Below are 14,766 nucleotides of genomic sequence, written 5' to 3' on the forward strand. Positions count from 1 at the left end.
TTCTGGCGGGAGACTGACAGGTTCCCCATCCATTCAGGAGCAGGCAGGGGAACGCTAAAGGGGTGGGTTTCTGGCGGGAGACTGACAGGTTCCCCGTCCAGTCAGGGGCAGAAGGAGCGCCAAGGGGGTGGGGTTTAGGCGGGAGACTGACAGGTTTCCCGTCCGGTCAGGGGCAGAAATAGCGCCAAGAGGGTGCGGTTTCTGGCGGGAGACTGACAGGTTCCCCGTCCACTCAGGGGCAGAAGGAGCGCCGAGGGGCTGGGGTTTAGGCGGGTGACTGACATGATCCCGGTCCAATCAGGGGCAGGCAGGGGAGCTAAGGGGGTGGGTTTCTGGCGGGAGACTGACAGGTTCCCGGTCCAGGCAGGGGCAGGCAGGGGAGCTAGGGATGCGGGGTTCTGGTTGACGACGGGCAGCTTTTGGTCCGAGTCAGGAGCTGGCAGGGGAGCCAAGGAGGTGGGGTTCTGGCGGGAGACTGACAGGGTCCCGTCCAGTCTGGGGCAGGCAGGACCGCCCAGGGGGTGGGGTTCTGGCGGCAGAGTGACAGTTTCCCGGTCCAGTTGTGGGCCGGCAGGGGAGCTAAGGCCTTGGGGTTTGGGCGCAGACTGACAGGTTCCTAGTCCAGTCAGGGGCAGGAAGGGGAACCAAGGAGGTGGGGTTCTGGCGGGAGACTGACAGGTTGCGGGTCCATCAGGGGCAGGCAAGGGAGCTAAGAACATGGGGTTATGACTGAAGATTGACAGGGTCCGGTCTAGTAAGGCCAGGCAGGGGAACAAAGGAGATATGGTTCTGACTGCAGACTTACATGTTCCTGCTCCTTATGGCCTGGCAGGGAGGCTAAGAGTGTGGGGTTCTGGCCTCAGACTCACAGGTTCCTGATCCACTCATGGGCAGGCAGGGGAGCAAAAAGTTGGTGTGATGGCCACAGACAGACAGGTTTCCAGTCCCATCAGGAGCAGTCTGCGCACCTAAGGATGTGGGGTTCCTGTTACAGATTGACATGTACAGTCAATGCTACTCAGCACAGCCACAGGAAGTTGGGTTCTGGGCACAGGCTGTCAGGTCTAGGTACCATCAGGGCCACACAGGGCAGCCTCAGGGAGTGAGGTCCTGGCAGCAGACTGACAGGTTCCCGGTGAAGTCAAGGAAGTGGATTCTGGCTTCAGTACAGTAGAGATTGCTGAACAAAGTAACTCCCTGCATCCAAAGCTTCTGTGCTGTAAGCCCCCCTGTGACTCCCTGTATCCAAAGCTTCCATGTTGTATGTAACTCCGTTTTCCTGCTGATGTAGCCCTTTTTCCCTTTAAAAACTCTCCCTAAGAAAGATCGGGGCCTCACTCCTTCCTCTGCTGTGCTGGTTGGTTGGATGGGGTCCCTGTCGCGGCTTGTACTCCTGAATAAACCTTGCTTTTGCAGTTCGGTGTGATCGACACTCTGGGGGTCTCTGCAGGGATCTAATGATCTGGGCACAGCATACTTTTTGGTACCCAGCAGTTGAATTATTAATAAAGACCCTCCACGACATTGAGAAACTGAGGACTGGATGACTTCAATGCTGAACATGATCCAAAGAAAAATTGATTCCAATTGTTCTCAAGCTTTTGAAAACATGGATATTATCCCAGACTCCTTTTATGAGGCCAGCATCACCTAATTCTAAAACCAGACAAAGATACAATAAGGAAAGATAATTATAGAGCAATGTCTGATGAATATAGATGCAAAAGTCCTCAACAAAGTACGATATAATTAAATCCAACAATGTATCAGCAAGAATGTGCATCAGGACCAAGTCAAATTTATTCCTGGCATGCAGGAATCATTCAACTTATGAAAGTTTAGTAAAGAATGTAGCTAGAAAGAAGGGAAAACTTCTAATTTAGGCATTTTATCCATTTTATTTAACCAAAATATTTGCTGCGACAAGACTTTGCAACATGTGTATTGTGTAAATTATCTGTGAATGTTTTATTTTAACTTGTTTTGCAGGGAGGAAAACCAACATTAGGCAGAAAGTCATATTTGCATTGCTAAGAGACAAGTCCTCTTATGATGTCACAGTAACTCAGGACCATGGTGATGGCTGACATCAGCTAGTCTTGTGTAAGTCTACTAAAGCAACATTTGAGGCCTCAGTTCTCAAAACCAGGCAGAAGCCAAAGAAAAATTTATTTGAGATGGCCCAGGTTCCCTCAGAAGTTCAAGGTGTCTCTCCTCAGAGTGGAACAACTGATTCAGAAAACACCACTGAAGCTCCAGGCTGGTATCCCACAATTGATAATGACTTGGATTTAAGGTCTGTAGTTGAAGAAAATGCCTTTCAAGCTTTATCTGAAGGACCCTTGATAAAAAGACCACGCTATACACTTTGTATGTCTGACACCCCAGAAGGGAATGATTTTGTTTCTCTGACCTTTCCTGTAAAACTTTGGAAGATAGTTGAAAGTGATCAATTTAAGTCAATTTGGTGGGACGAAAATGGGACTTCTATTGTGATAAATGAAGAATACTTTAAGAAAGAAGTGTTGGAAAGAAAGACCCCTTTTAAGATATTTGAAGCAGACAGCATGAAAAGTTTAGTTCGACAGCTTAACCTTTATGGATTTAGAAAAATACGACAAGATTTCCAAAGCTCTGCATCCCTGACTGACTTTCTGGAAGAAGAAAACAACATACCTGTTTTTAGCAAGGTATTAACATATTCACTTACAACTAATGTAGGCATCACAACTAAGTTTAGTTTGTACCTCACTTAATATATTTATTTATGGAGTAAGACACAAAGTTTAAAATTAGCTGGATCAACATTAAATTTTTATGAGAAGAAAGTTTGAAATTCAAAAATATAAGCAATGTTACTAGTTATTTTGAATCTTATCAATGAGCTCCACACAAAGAAGTTAAGGTCAGTTTAGTGGAACGGTTATCATATTTAAATGTTTGCTAACTTTTACATTTAGGAATAATCAAGTTTTATTTGTTGTAATTATGTTGAACCTGATATTTTAGATTTAATAATTTTATCTATTCATTTATTCATAGATTGCATATATTCATATATATTAATTTGTGACTCTTGGTTTGAAGTATCACTAAATGCTTTCTCCTTTGGTTTCAGTTACTGTTCTATCAGAATCCAAATTTTAAGCGAGGATGTCCCCAACTTCTAGTAAGAATGAAGCGCAGAGTTGGGATTAAACACACATCTCCACCATCTGCTTCTTTAGTTCACAATCTTGACAAGACATACCACAGTGCAGGCGAGTATGTGCATACTCAAAAATCCTAGCTCATCTACAGAAACTAATGAAGAAAGGTTACTTTCAACTTCTACAAATTTAAATGTGCCTCCTACTAGCCACAGAATTGCTAATTCAAATGATCCAGTGACAAGTAATATTTTGACTCCATCATCAACTTTAATTGCACCATCAGTACAATTTGTAACAAATCAACATGCTCTTTTAAATCAAATGACCACTTCTCATAGGCATTCATATAGCACCTACTCTCAAGCACATGGCCATATCCTGAATGTTGTGACAACTACAACTTCTATTTCCCAATTTCAAATATTGTCTCCAGTACAGAATAATTATTTTGGACTGATGGCAAACCGTCCTGTTTTTGCACCTAGACATCCTTCTTTAGCAACAATTGTGGGTCCTTTTTCTAGCACGTTAACAGCAAGCAATCCATGGTTCACTATGCCAATGATAGCTAGTAGAACTGCTGCCTCCCCGCCAATGTCAACTAATCAACCATCCTCAATATACCAATATCCTAATTTTAACTGACCTTCGACTAAATGAAAATTAGACACGGAAAGGTGTTATGTTCATCAGTTCTGAAAAAATAACTGAAATTCTATTACTTGAACAATAAAATGACATGTTCAACTTTATGATTTTTTTTCTTTTCAAAATATAGTTTTATAGTAAATATTTTATATTGACAGGAGGCTAGTCTGCTATTAGTTGTATAGTTTATGAAGTTCCAGTCATTTGATATGAAACTTCACATTGAATATTTGAAAGTTAACTTTATTTCATTTTATATTTTATAAAGAAATGTATTAATACATTGCATTCTCAGGGTCAAAGCAAATGCATTAATAATTGCTAGAACATAATTCTATTCAATTTTTTTAAGTTAGTCTGTTTTTTTTTTTTTGTAGCTTTTATTTAATCAATATAAATTTCCCAAGTACAGCGTATGGATTACAATGGCTTCCCCCCCATAACATCCCTCCCACCCGCAACCCTCCCCTTTCTCTCTCCCTCTCCCCTTCCATTCACATCAAGATTCATTTTCGATTCTCTTTATATACAGAAGATCAGTTTAGCATACATTAAGTAAAGATTTCAGGCCAGCGCCGCGGCTCACTAGGCTAATCCTCCGCCTAGCAGCGCCGGCACACCAGGTTCTAGTCCCGGTCGGGGCGCCGGATTCTGTCCCGGTTGCCCCTCTTCCAGGCCAGCTCTCTGCTGTGGCCAGGGAGTGCAGTGGAGGATGGCCCAGGTGCTTGGGCCCTGCACCCCATGGGAGACCAGGAAAAGTATCTGGCTCCTGGCTCCTGCCATCGGATCAGCGCGGTGCGCCGGCCGCAGCGCGCCGGCCGCGGCGGCCATTGGAGGGTGAACCAACGGCAAAGGAAGACCTTTCTCTCTATCTCTCTCTCTCACTGTCCACTCTGCCTGTTAAAAAAAAAAAATTAAAAAAAAAAGATTTCAATAGTTTGCTCCCACACAGAAACATAAAGTGAAAAATACTGTTTGAGTATTAGTTATAGCATTAAATCTCAATGTACAGCACACCAAGGACAGAGATCCTACATGAGGAGTAAGTGCACAGTGACTCCTGTTGTTGACTTAACAAATTGACACTCCTGTTTATGGTATCAGTAATCACCCTAGGCTCTAGTCATGAGTCGCCAAGGCTATGGAAGCCTTTTGAGTTTGCCGACTTCGATCTTGTTCGGACAGGGTCATAGTCAAAGTGGAAGTTCTCTCCTCCCTTCAGAGAAAGGTACCTCCTTCTTTGATGGCCCATTCTTTCCACTGGGATCTCACTCACAGAGATCTTTCATTTAGGTGTTTTTTTTTTTTTTTTCCAGAGTGTCTTGGCTTTCCATGCCTGAAATACTCTCATGGGCTCTTCAGCCAGATCTGAATGCCTTAAGGGCTGATTCTGAGGCCAGAGTGCTGTTAGGACATCTGCCATTCTATGAGTCTGCTGTGTATCCCGCTCCCCACATTGGATGGTTCTCTCCCTTTTTGATTATATCAGTTAGTATTAGCAGACACTAGTCTTGTTTGTGTGATCCCTTTGACTCTTAGACCTATCAGTGTGATCAATTGTGAACTGAAATTGATCACCGGGACTAGTGAGATGGCATTGGTACATGCCACCTTGATGGGATTGAATTGGAATCCCCTGGTATGTTTCTAACTCTACCGTTTGAGGTAAGTCAGCTTGAGCATGTCCCGAATTGCACATCTCTTCCCTCTCTTATTCCCACTCTTATGTTTAACAGGGATCACTTTTCAGTTAAGTTTCAGCACTTAAGAAGAATTGTGTGTTAATTACAGAATTCAACCAATAGTAATAGAACAAGAAAAGAAAAAATACTAAAATGGATAAAGTATTACATTGTACATCAACAGTCAGGACAAGAGCTGATCAAGTCACCGTTTCTCACAGTGTCCATTTCACTTCAACAGGTTTCCTCTTTGGTGCTCAGTCAGTTGTCACCGATCAGGGAGAACATATGATATTTGTCCCTTTGGGACTGGCCTATTTCACTCAGCATGATGTTTTCAAGGTTTCTCCATCTTGTTGCAAATGACTGGGTTTCATTGTTTTTGACTGCTGTATAGTATTCTATAGAGTACATGTCCCATAATTTCTTTATCCAGTCTACTGTTGATGGGCATTTGGGTTGGTTCCAGGTCTTAGCTATTGTGAATTGAGCTGCACTAAACATTAATGTGCAGACAGCTTGTTTGTTTGCCAATTTAATTTCCTTTGGGTAAATTCCAAGGAGTGGGATGGCTGGGTTGTATGGTAAGGTTATATTCAGGTTTCTGAGGAATCTCCAGACTGACTTCCATAGTGGCTTGACCAGTTTGCATTCCCACCAACAGTGGGTTAGTGTCCCTTTTTCCCCACATCCTCGCCAGCATCTGTTGTTGGTAGATTTCTGAATGTGAGCCATTCTAACTGGGGTGAGGTGAAACCTCATTGTGGTTTTGATTTGCATTTCCCTGAGTGCTAGTGATCCTGAACATTTAGGTTTTCTGTCTTCCTGGTTCAATTTAGGTAGATTGTATGTGTCCAGGAATCTCTCCATTTCTGATAGATTTCCCTGTTTGCTGGCATACAAGTCTGTGAGTCTAATTGGAGATCCTCTGAGAGTAATCTGACGTTTCTCTCTTGCACATTTTAGGATCTTTTCTTTATGTTTCACTGTGGTGAGTTTAATTACCACGTGTCGTGGTGAGGATCTCTTTTGGTCATGTTTATTGGGGGTTCTATGAGCTTCCTGTACTAGGATGTCTCTGTCCTTCTCCACACCCATAAAGTTCTCTGCTAGTATCTCACTAAAAAGGCCTTCTAATCCTTTCTCTCTCTCCATGCCTTCAGGAACTCCTAGAACTCGAATGTTGGTTTTTTCAATAGTATCCTGTAGATTCCCAACAATATTTTTTAGATTTCTAATTTCCTCTTCTTTTCTTTGGTTTGACTGTATGTTTTCCTGTGCTCTGTCTTCTAAGCCCAATATTCTCTCTTCTGTTTCACTGACTCTGTTTTTAAGGCTTTCTAATGTGTTTGTCATTTGATCTATTGAGCTCTTCATTTCATTTTGGTTTCGCCTCACTATCACACTTTCCTGTTCTACTAGTTTCTGTGTTTCATTTTGATTCTTCCTTAAAATTTCATTTTCATGAGAGAGATTTTCAATCCTGTCCAGTAAGGATTTCTGTAGTTCAAGGATTTGCTTTTGAAAACTTCTAAATGTTCTTATCATAAATTTTTTGAAATCTCTATCTTTCATTTCTTCTATCTCATCATCTTCATAATCTTGAATTGGGGTGTCTTGTTCATTTTGGGGGTGCCATAATGTCTTCCTTGATCTTGTTTCCTCGGTTTCTGCATTTGTTGCTTGGCATTGTGGATACTCTTTGGATGCTTCTTCCCTTGCTGTGGTGTTTTTTTCTTGTTATACTATGACTGTATTAAGTGGACTGTCTGCTTTTGATGGAGCCTTAGAGGCTTGAGATAGGTGTGGCCTGAGAGCCTGTTTGGTTCCTCAGGGTCAAGGGTATGCCAAAGGTGACACTCCCAGGTTAGGCATGGTAAATCTCTCTCTTTTTTTATTTATTATTTTTTTATTCAGAAGGGAAGTAATGCTGCACAGCTAAGCAGAATTGAAGGTAGTCAGCGTCCAATCTCTGGCTCCTGTGGGTATAACATTCATCTGCTCTTTCCCAAGGACCACACAGGTAATCAGTAGAGGGATTTGTCTGTGGAGAAAATCCTGAACAATCATACAACATTGAGTGGGAGAGAGGACCATCAGTACACACGGGTTGGGAGTAGAGCCACTGATGTTAGAGTAGAGGCTGTGATTACAAAGGAATGAGGCCCCAAGTGGGCTAGACAGGGTCTAGAAGAGTTACTAGTGGAGGACCTAAGGAAGCTGCTGTCTAAGCCACAAATAAGTTCTCTGATTGAGAGGCAAATAGAACCTGACAGAAGGGGCTTGATAATCTGCTGGGCTTTATGGTCCTGTCAGTTATGAGGCCCAGACTCATCTATCTCTTTACATGGGGTACATTTTAAGAGAGGTGTGAACCTCCTTGGGGAAGGCACCCTGTTGACTTCCATTACCAGCTGGCCTGGGAGGAGAGTTGGCCAGGTAAAGGCAGATGGCATCTCCAACAGGAAATTTACAGTTCTGCCTGTAATGTTGCAGACCCTGCTTGGCCACCCCTTCAGCAGCAGTGGTCACCTTGGAAGCTGGGCTGAGTGAAAGACTTTTCAGCTTAGAGCCAATAAGATCCATGACTCTCACCTGGGTATCCTTCAACTCCAGGGCAGGTCCATTTCCAGTGATCCAACTCTTGGCTGGCAGAGCTGCCAGGGCTCTTAATGAGCTGATTTCTATTAAAGTCCAGGCTTACCTCATTGAAAGCCACTGTGGTGGGCTGGCGCCGCGGCTCACTAGGCTAATCCTTCGCCTTGCAGCACTGGAACACCGGGTTCTAGTCCTGGTCGGGGCGCCGGATTCTGTCCCGGTTGCTCCTCTTCCAGGCCAGCTCTCTGCTGTGGCCCGGGAGTGCAGTGGAGGATGGCCCAGGTGCCTGGGCCCTGCACCCCATGGGAGACCAGGTTAAGCACCTGGCTCCTGCCATCGGATCAGCGTGGTGCGCTGGCCGCAGCGCGCCAACCATGGCGGCCATTGGAGGCAAAAGGAAAACCTTTCTCTCTGTCTCTCTCACTGTCCACTCTGCCTGTCCAAAAATTAAATAAATAAAAAAAATAACTTATAAAGTGTTACTCAGGTTCTATGTCAATTTCTCCAGGTTTAACTCGTCAACTAATTTTCTACTGCCAAATTTTATGTGCCTGGAGAGCAGGCACTGGGTCTGCTTCTACACCAAAAGACAGTGTATGACATTAGAAAGATAGATCATTAATTAATGTTCAAAAATACACAAGGGTCAATGAACTCATGGGATAGTAGGACTGATGGATAGTTGGACTAGTGGGTGGATGGAAGGATAGTTGTGTGGATGAATGGGTGGTTGTATGTGAGTGGATGAATGGGTGGATAGGTAGGTGACTGGTTGTGGATGGATGGGTAGTTGTTATGTTTGGATGAGTTGGTATGTTCATGAGTGTATGAATGGGTGGATAGGTAGGTGACTGGATTCTTGGATGACTTGATCAGATGGACTGAGAAGAAGCCAAGAAGTCTAGGAGGCTTAGGATTTCATGGAGATGCTTGACAGGATTCTGTGAGAATTTTTCCTCAAGTGGCTAAATGCAGATTTTCTAATCATCACTTAATATATGCAGAGCATATGTATAGAGGGTATTATCATGATCTAAAAGGACTAGAGTAGAAATGGAAGCTTCTAGTACATGTCATAATATGACTGTATTGTAACTTCAAATGATGATCAGAGGGCCCTGGAACAACCTGTCATAAAATAGGCACATCAGATGGCTTCTGGATCTTTAAAGTGGCTTGCTGTAAAGGCACTCTCCAATTGTCAGTCATATACAAAAGTCATACCATGGAATTATATTGAAATACCCTAGAGACCCCAACAATTATCAAGCTGAATAATCTCACATTAACATAGTACTTAAAGAGTTGGAAATGTCTTTCTATATGTATTTACTCATTTAATTTTCCCACCTTTTTGTGAGGCATGCACTAATCTCATTTTACAATGAAAATCGAGCATCAGATAGGTTGAGAGATATGCTTTAATAATGGATAAAACTGTTTACATGAATGAAGTCAAGGGCCATTTGTGTCTTTTCATCCTATATTGAGTGCCTTTTCTCTTTCCTGATACCTGTGGGTAGAGGAAATGTATAGTACAAAGTGCACACTGCAAAATCAATCCATGCAGGACTGATAAGTCAATGGGCAACACTGGGAACTTAAGTTTTTTGTCATACATTGTCTCATGTACAACACATCCCTATTTTTTTCCAGAGAACACACAGGAATGGAGAACAAAGTGTTCCATCCCAACCTCATTATTCTTTTGGCAAACCCAATAAAATTCTCTCCTCCTACAGAATCTGACAGGCACACAGATGAATGCACCAGTTCCTAAAGAAATTCTTTCTTTACTGTTCTGACATACTGAGTGTCCAGGCTTGCAAAATACCAGAGTGGAATGTACCCTGGCCCTTGCCTATACTGCTGCTGGCTCCTGACTTCAGAGCAGCACAGCACCGGCTGTTGTGACCATCTGGGGAGTGAACAAATGGTTCTCTGTCTCTCTCTCTAACTCTGCTTCTCAAATAAATAAAATCTATAAATTAAAAAAAAAAAAAGAAAGAAACCTGACAGAGTACTACAACCAAACCCACAGTCAGTCACAGGCAGGCATGGTCAATGAAAACTTAGACACAGAAAGCTAGAATTAATCAAACCCATACACACATAGCCACTCGAACCTGAGACAGACAAGTCAGAACAAATCTAAAGGAGAGAAAACAGCTCTGAGAGGCAGTAACACAGACGCAGCCATGGGCAATAAAACCTGAAACAGAGAGAAGGTAGAATCAGTTGAACCCACAGACTAACAGACGGGGGTAAGGCCAATGAAACCTCAGACAGACATACAGAAGTCAGAAAGTGGCACAGAGGCAGCCATGAGCAATCAAACTTGAGACAGTTACAGAGAGAGGTAGAGACAGAGAGAGAGGTCTTCCATCCACTGGTTCACTCCCTAGATGGCCACAACAGCCACAGCTGAGCAGATCTGAAGCCACGAGCCAGGAGATTCCTCCGGGTCTCCCATGCGGGTGCAGGGGCCCAAGCACTTGGGCCATCTTCTACTGCTTTCCCAGGCCACAGCAGAGAGCTGGATCAGAAGAAGAGCAGCTGGGACTAGAACCAGCACCCATATGGGATGCCGGCACTGCAGCGGTGGCTTTACCCACTATGCCACAGCACTGGCACCATAAATTTATATTTTTCATTTCATTTCTTATTAATGTTGTGAAGTACACTGCCATTCTGCTGGGTATTTCAATTCAGAATAGTGTTACAATCCCAAGAGAGGCTCTCAGGGAAGTTTCCTGCTCACCCATCCATTCATTAAGCTGCTCAAGCTGCAACCATAGCAAGTTCCTGGGGACACTACAGGACCTTGTGCACTTGCTGCAACCACCTGGGAGACACACAAACCACATGGCTGAATCATATTTGTTTGCCAATCAATGGCAGAAAACTTTAAACAGTAAAATAACATGAGAGAAAACTGTTTATAAAGTTTTTCTCAGAGAAAATGCCTATGACAACTTGTAACCATGCATCTTCCAAATATTCCAAATGAGAACCGGTATGTTCTGAAGACTGTTTGAACTGTGAACACGTGATCTTTTTTGTATATCATGGGAGAAAACTTCCTGTAGCAAACGGATAAATGGTACACAGATGATAGAAAAATATCCATGAATGAAAGATATTTGCACTACTATGAGTATGACAGCTCAATTTATGATACCTCACATATAGAATCAATCAACTTATCCATCAACTCATGCTGAATTTTAAAATTCTGTTAAATATACACTATGGAATACTACTCATGCATAAAAAGGAATGAAAGCCTGTCTTTTTAACAAAATGGATGTGACTTGAGATCATGTTGCGTAATGAAATAAGGCAGTTCCTAAAAGACAAATATGTTTTCTCTGATATACAGTACTCAGTGCAAAAACAATGCATAAAAATGAAACTTACATGTTTTTCATTGCTTTTTGAAGCAATAAGGAAATGTCCATCTCAAGCTCACCTTTTAGCTTTGGGTGGTTTGGGAATGGAATACAGGTGAATTCTATAGCAGTATATTATCATTTCAAATCCTTTCTTCTCAGCACCTGCAATCCTCAACTATTTTCTCCTCTCTCCTTGTCTCCTTTACTTCTGCATGTTTCCAACCATGGAGTCCCTCACCTTATTAACAATTCTGTCATCACACCCTGCCTTCTGGGGTTGGGCAGTTCCCTTGCCCTCTGGGAAAAGTGATGCCTTACTGCATTCTGAGATAATAAAGCTCCATTGTGTTCTTGGAAAATGAGGTTCCAGTCTTCTTGTGAAGACTGATGTCCCATTACATTGAAAATGACAGGAAGTTTTGTGTACACAGGAAGAATACCATACTCCAAGTTCAGGAAAAGATTTACAATTTTTTGGTTTAAAAAATTTACTAAGAAGTTAGTTTTCCACTTAAATACTGAATTCATCTGTTTATGAAGCTTAAAACTGGATTACAATGGATGACTGTTATAAATAAAATTTCACCTTTTAACATACTTTTCATAGAGTAAAAAATACTTGATGTACCTTACCATCTTGACAATTTTTCCATGCATGCTAAAGAAAATGGCATCAATTACTATGCTACTTCTTCCAGTTTCAATATACTATTTCTGGAGCCACAAGTCTTATAAATTCAAAACTGTAACATACATCCTTATTTTGAAAACTGCATTTTACAAATGGACTTACAAGGATGAAAACAAATAGTTACAAAAATATAAAAGGTAACAAACTCAGTATAAAAATACTTAAGCTGACACCATTCCAAAGTATATTTTGATCATTCTTAAATGTTATAGAGACCATAAATATATTTCTGAAAGATACAGAACAAGTCCATAGACTATAGAAATTAGTTAAATACTATTCCAGACAAATCTATGACTTTCAATTTTGATTTTCAATTCTGATTAAACATCAATTTCTTGCAACTGTGACTGTCAATGGTAGAAAAGGCATTTCTTTCTCTTTTTTAAAAATGTTTTATTTCTAAGTCTCATTATATAAAAAATAAAGAATTAATATGTCACCTAAGATGGTTCAACATCAATTTTTAAAGAAATATAGTATAGTAAATACATTAAAAAAAAAAAACAGAATTAAGACAATTTGTTTTAATAAACAATACTCATGGTAAATAAAGTTCTATTCTTCTTAAGTTGATGGTCAAAATTCCCAGTTAATGTCTTCAGAAAATGAAAACTAAATTCAATTTAGATCTGTAAATGAAAAGAAAGAGACCCATGAAGAAATAATTATTGTAACATAGGAATCTCTTCAGGATTACATGTCAAATTCCTTTTAAATGAAATAGATTATACATTAGATTTTCTCAATTCCTATCTACTATTAGTAAAATCTTTCTGTTTCAGATGTTCTACTATGGGAAATATCCTTAAAAGTTCAGTATACCCTTCTGTCCTTTAACAATTAGATGAGGCACAGTCCTACCCAAATCTGTTCTCTGAGTGATTAGTCACAGGAGCAAAATTATATAACCTATAAACCTCCCAGAAAAATGATCCAGAAGTTGTTAGGATTTTAGGTAATGAAGGAAAAGTAAAATCTTATAAAAATGCACAAATCTACCCTGAATCCATGATAGTTACACTTTTGATGCTTGACAAAGAAATTAACTGTTAATACTTTCTACCCTTGGGAATCCATCGTATCTAGGATCTGCAAAGGAAGTTCTGTATGTTTTAAGATAGATTAAGATATATAGTATAAAGTATATATTAAACTTATATAAAACCAGCAGATTACTTTGTGTTTAAAATTTTTTAATGCACATACACAAAGATACTAGCCTTCATAATTTTTGGAAACTCTGGTTATTATATTGCATGAACTTGGTCAAAAACAACTGCAAAAAATCATTTTGTGTTTTTCTATGTGTGCATTGTTTGTGTGTGCAACTATGCAGATTTTTTTTCTGAACTATTTTTGTTGCACTGTGGTAAGAAAAAATCTAGATTGAAATGTAAGCTATATAGTTATTTTAATAGATAAACAGAAAATCAGGATGTTTCATTTAAATTGAGTTAACAACAGAACAGTAGCAAGGCATTCAGTTCTGTGTCCTCATCACTTTTTTAAGTTTGCACAAAATAAGCATGCAACAAGACCAAACCAAGGATCTGGGCAATAACAATGCCTCACAAAGAAATTAGTATTTTCCTATTACATGCTCCATAATATCTGTCTCCACAATCAGGCTTTAAGAGTCTGCAGTAGGGCCAGCACACTGTGGAATAGTGGGCTAAGCTTCTGCCTTGAAGAGCAGTATCCATGCTGCTCCGTATCTGATCCAGCTACCTGCTAATGGCCTGTGAAATCCAGCTAAAGATGGCCCAAGCAGAAGGCCCTGCCACCCATATGGGAGATCCAAATGAAGCTACCTAGACCAGCACTGGCTGCTGCAGCTATCTGCAAATGGAAGATCCTGTCTCTCTCTGTCTCTCTTCACATCTCTTTCAAAATAAGTAAATTAGCCCCTGCACCACATGGAAAAAGCTCCTGGCTCCTGGCTTCAGCTCAGCACAGATGCAGCCATTGCAGACATTTGGGGAGTGAACCAGAAGATGGAAGACCTCTGTCTCTCTCTCTCATACCTCTCTGTAACTCTGCATCTCAAATAAACCTTTAAAAAAATGCAGCAACTTCAGTATATCACTAAGTTAGTTCAAACAAAAATCTTCTACTATTTTATTTAACAGAAATATCTATTTAGATACTCTGCTTATACAAACTGTAACCATGCAATATCCACTGGGAAAGTTAATAATTACTTTTCAGAAAGTGCTTGTCCAAGTATAAACACCTAGATTGGCTAGATTGTTTCTAATAATATATTCAAATTCACAGCATTTCCATTATGCATTAAGCACTAAACATTATTAGCAAACACACCCCCTCAACTTTTAGGGTCATGTACTTACATCATCAATGTCTTCATCATCATCTCCAATATCATCAAACTGGATTTCATCATCATCTCCAGGACCAAATGTATCAGTTTCATTGATTTTAGCTAAATAAATAATAAATGCATAAAAAACATTCATTACACAATTAAAATGTTATTAAAATGAGTAACCGCAAGAGTCTTATTATAGGCCAACCTTCCATTCAACCAAAGTTCTGCTATTAGGAGCAAAATATATTGCTTTATGAAGCTATATAAA

The 14,766-nt window shown here is 40.7% G+C and overlaps 1 pseudogene; it reads left to right on the forward strand.

The window, feature by feature from the left end:
- LOC149119103 (heat shock transcription factor, Y-linked-like) overlaps window positions 1–7,804 on the forward strand; it is an 88,482-nt pseudogene extending 80,678 nt beyond the window's left edge.
- The last annotated feature ends 6,962 nt before the right edge of the window (window positions 7,805–14,766 follow it).

This window comes from Oryctolagus cuniculus, chromosome Y, assembly GCF_051225735.1.
Source record: "Oryctolagus cuniculus isolate XC-2025 breed Fujian yellow rabbit chromosome Y, ASM5122573v1, whole genome shotgun sequence".
Classification (NCBI taxonomy): Eukaryota; Metazoa; Chordata; class Mammalia; order Lagomorpha; family Leporidae; genus Oryctolagus; species Oryctolagus cuniculus.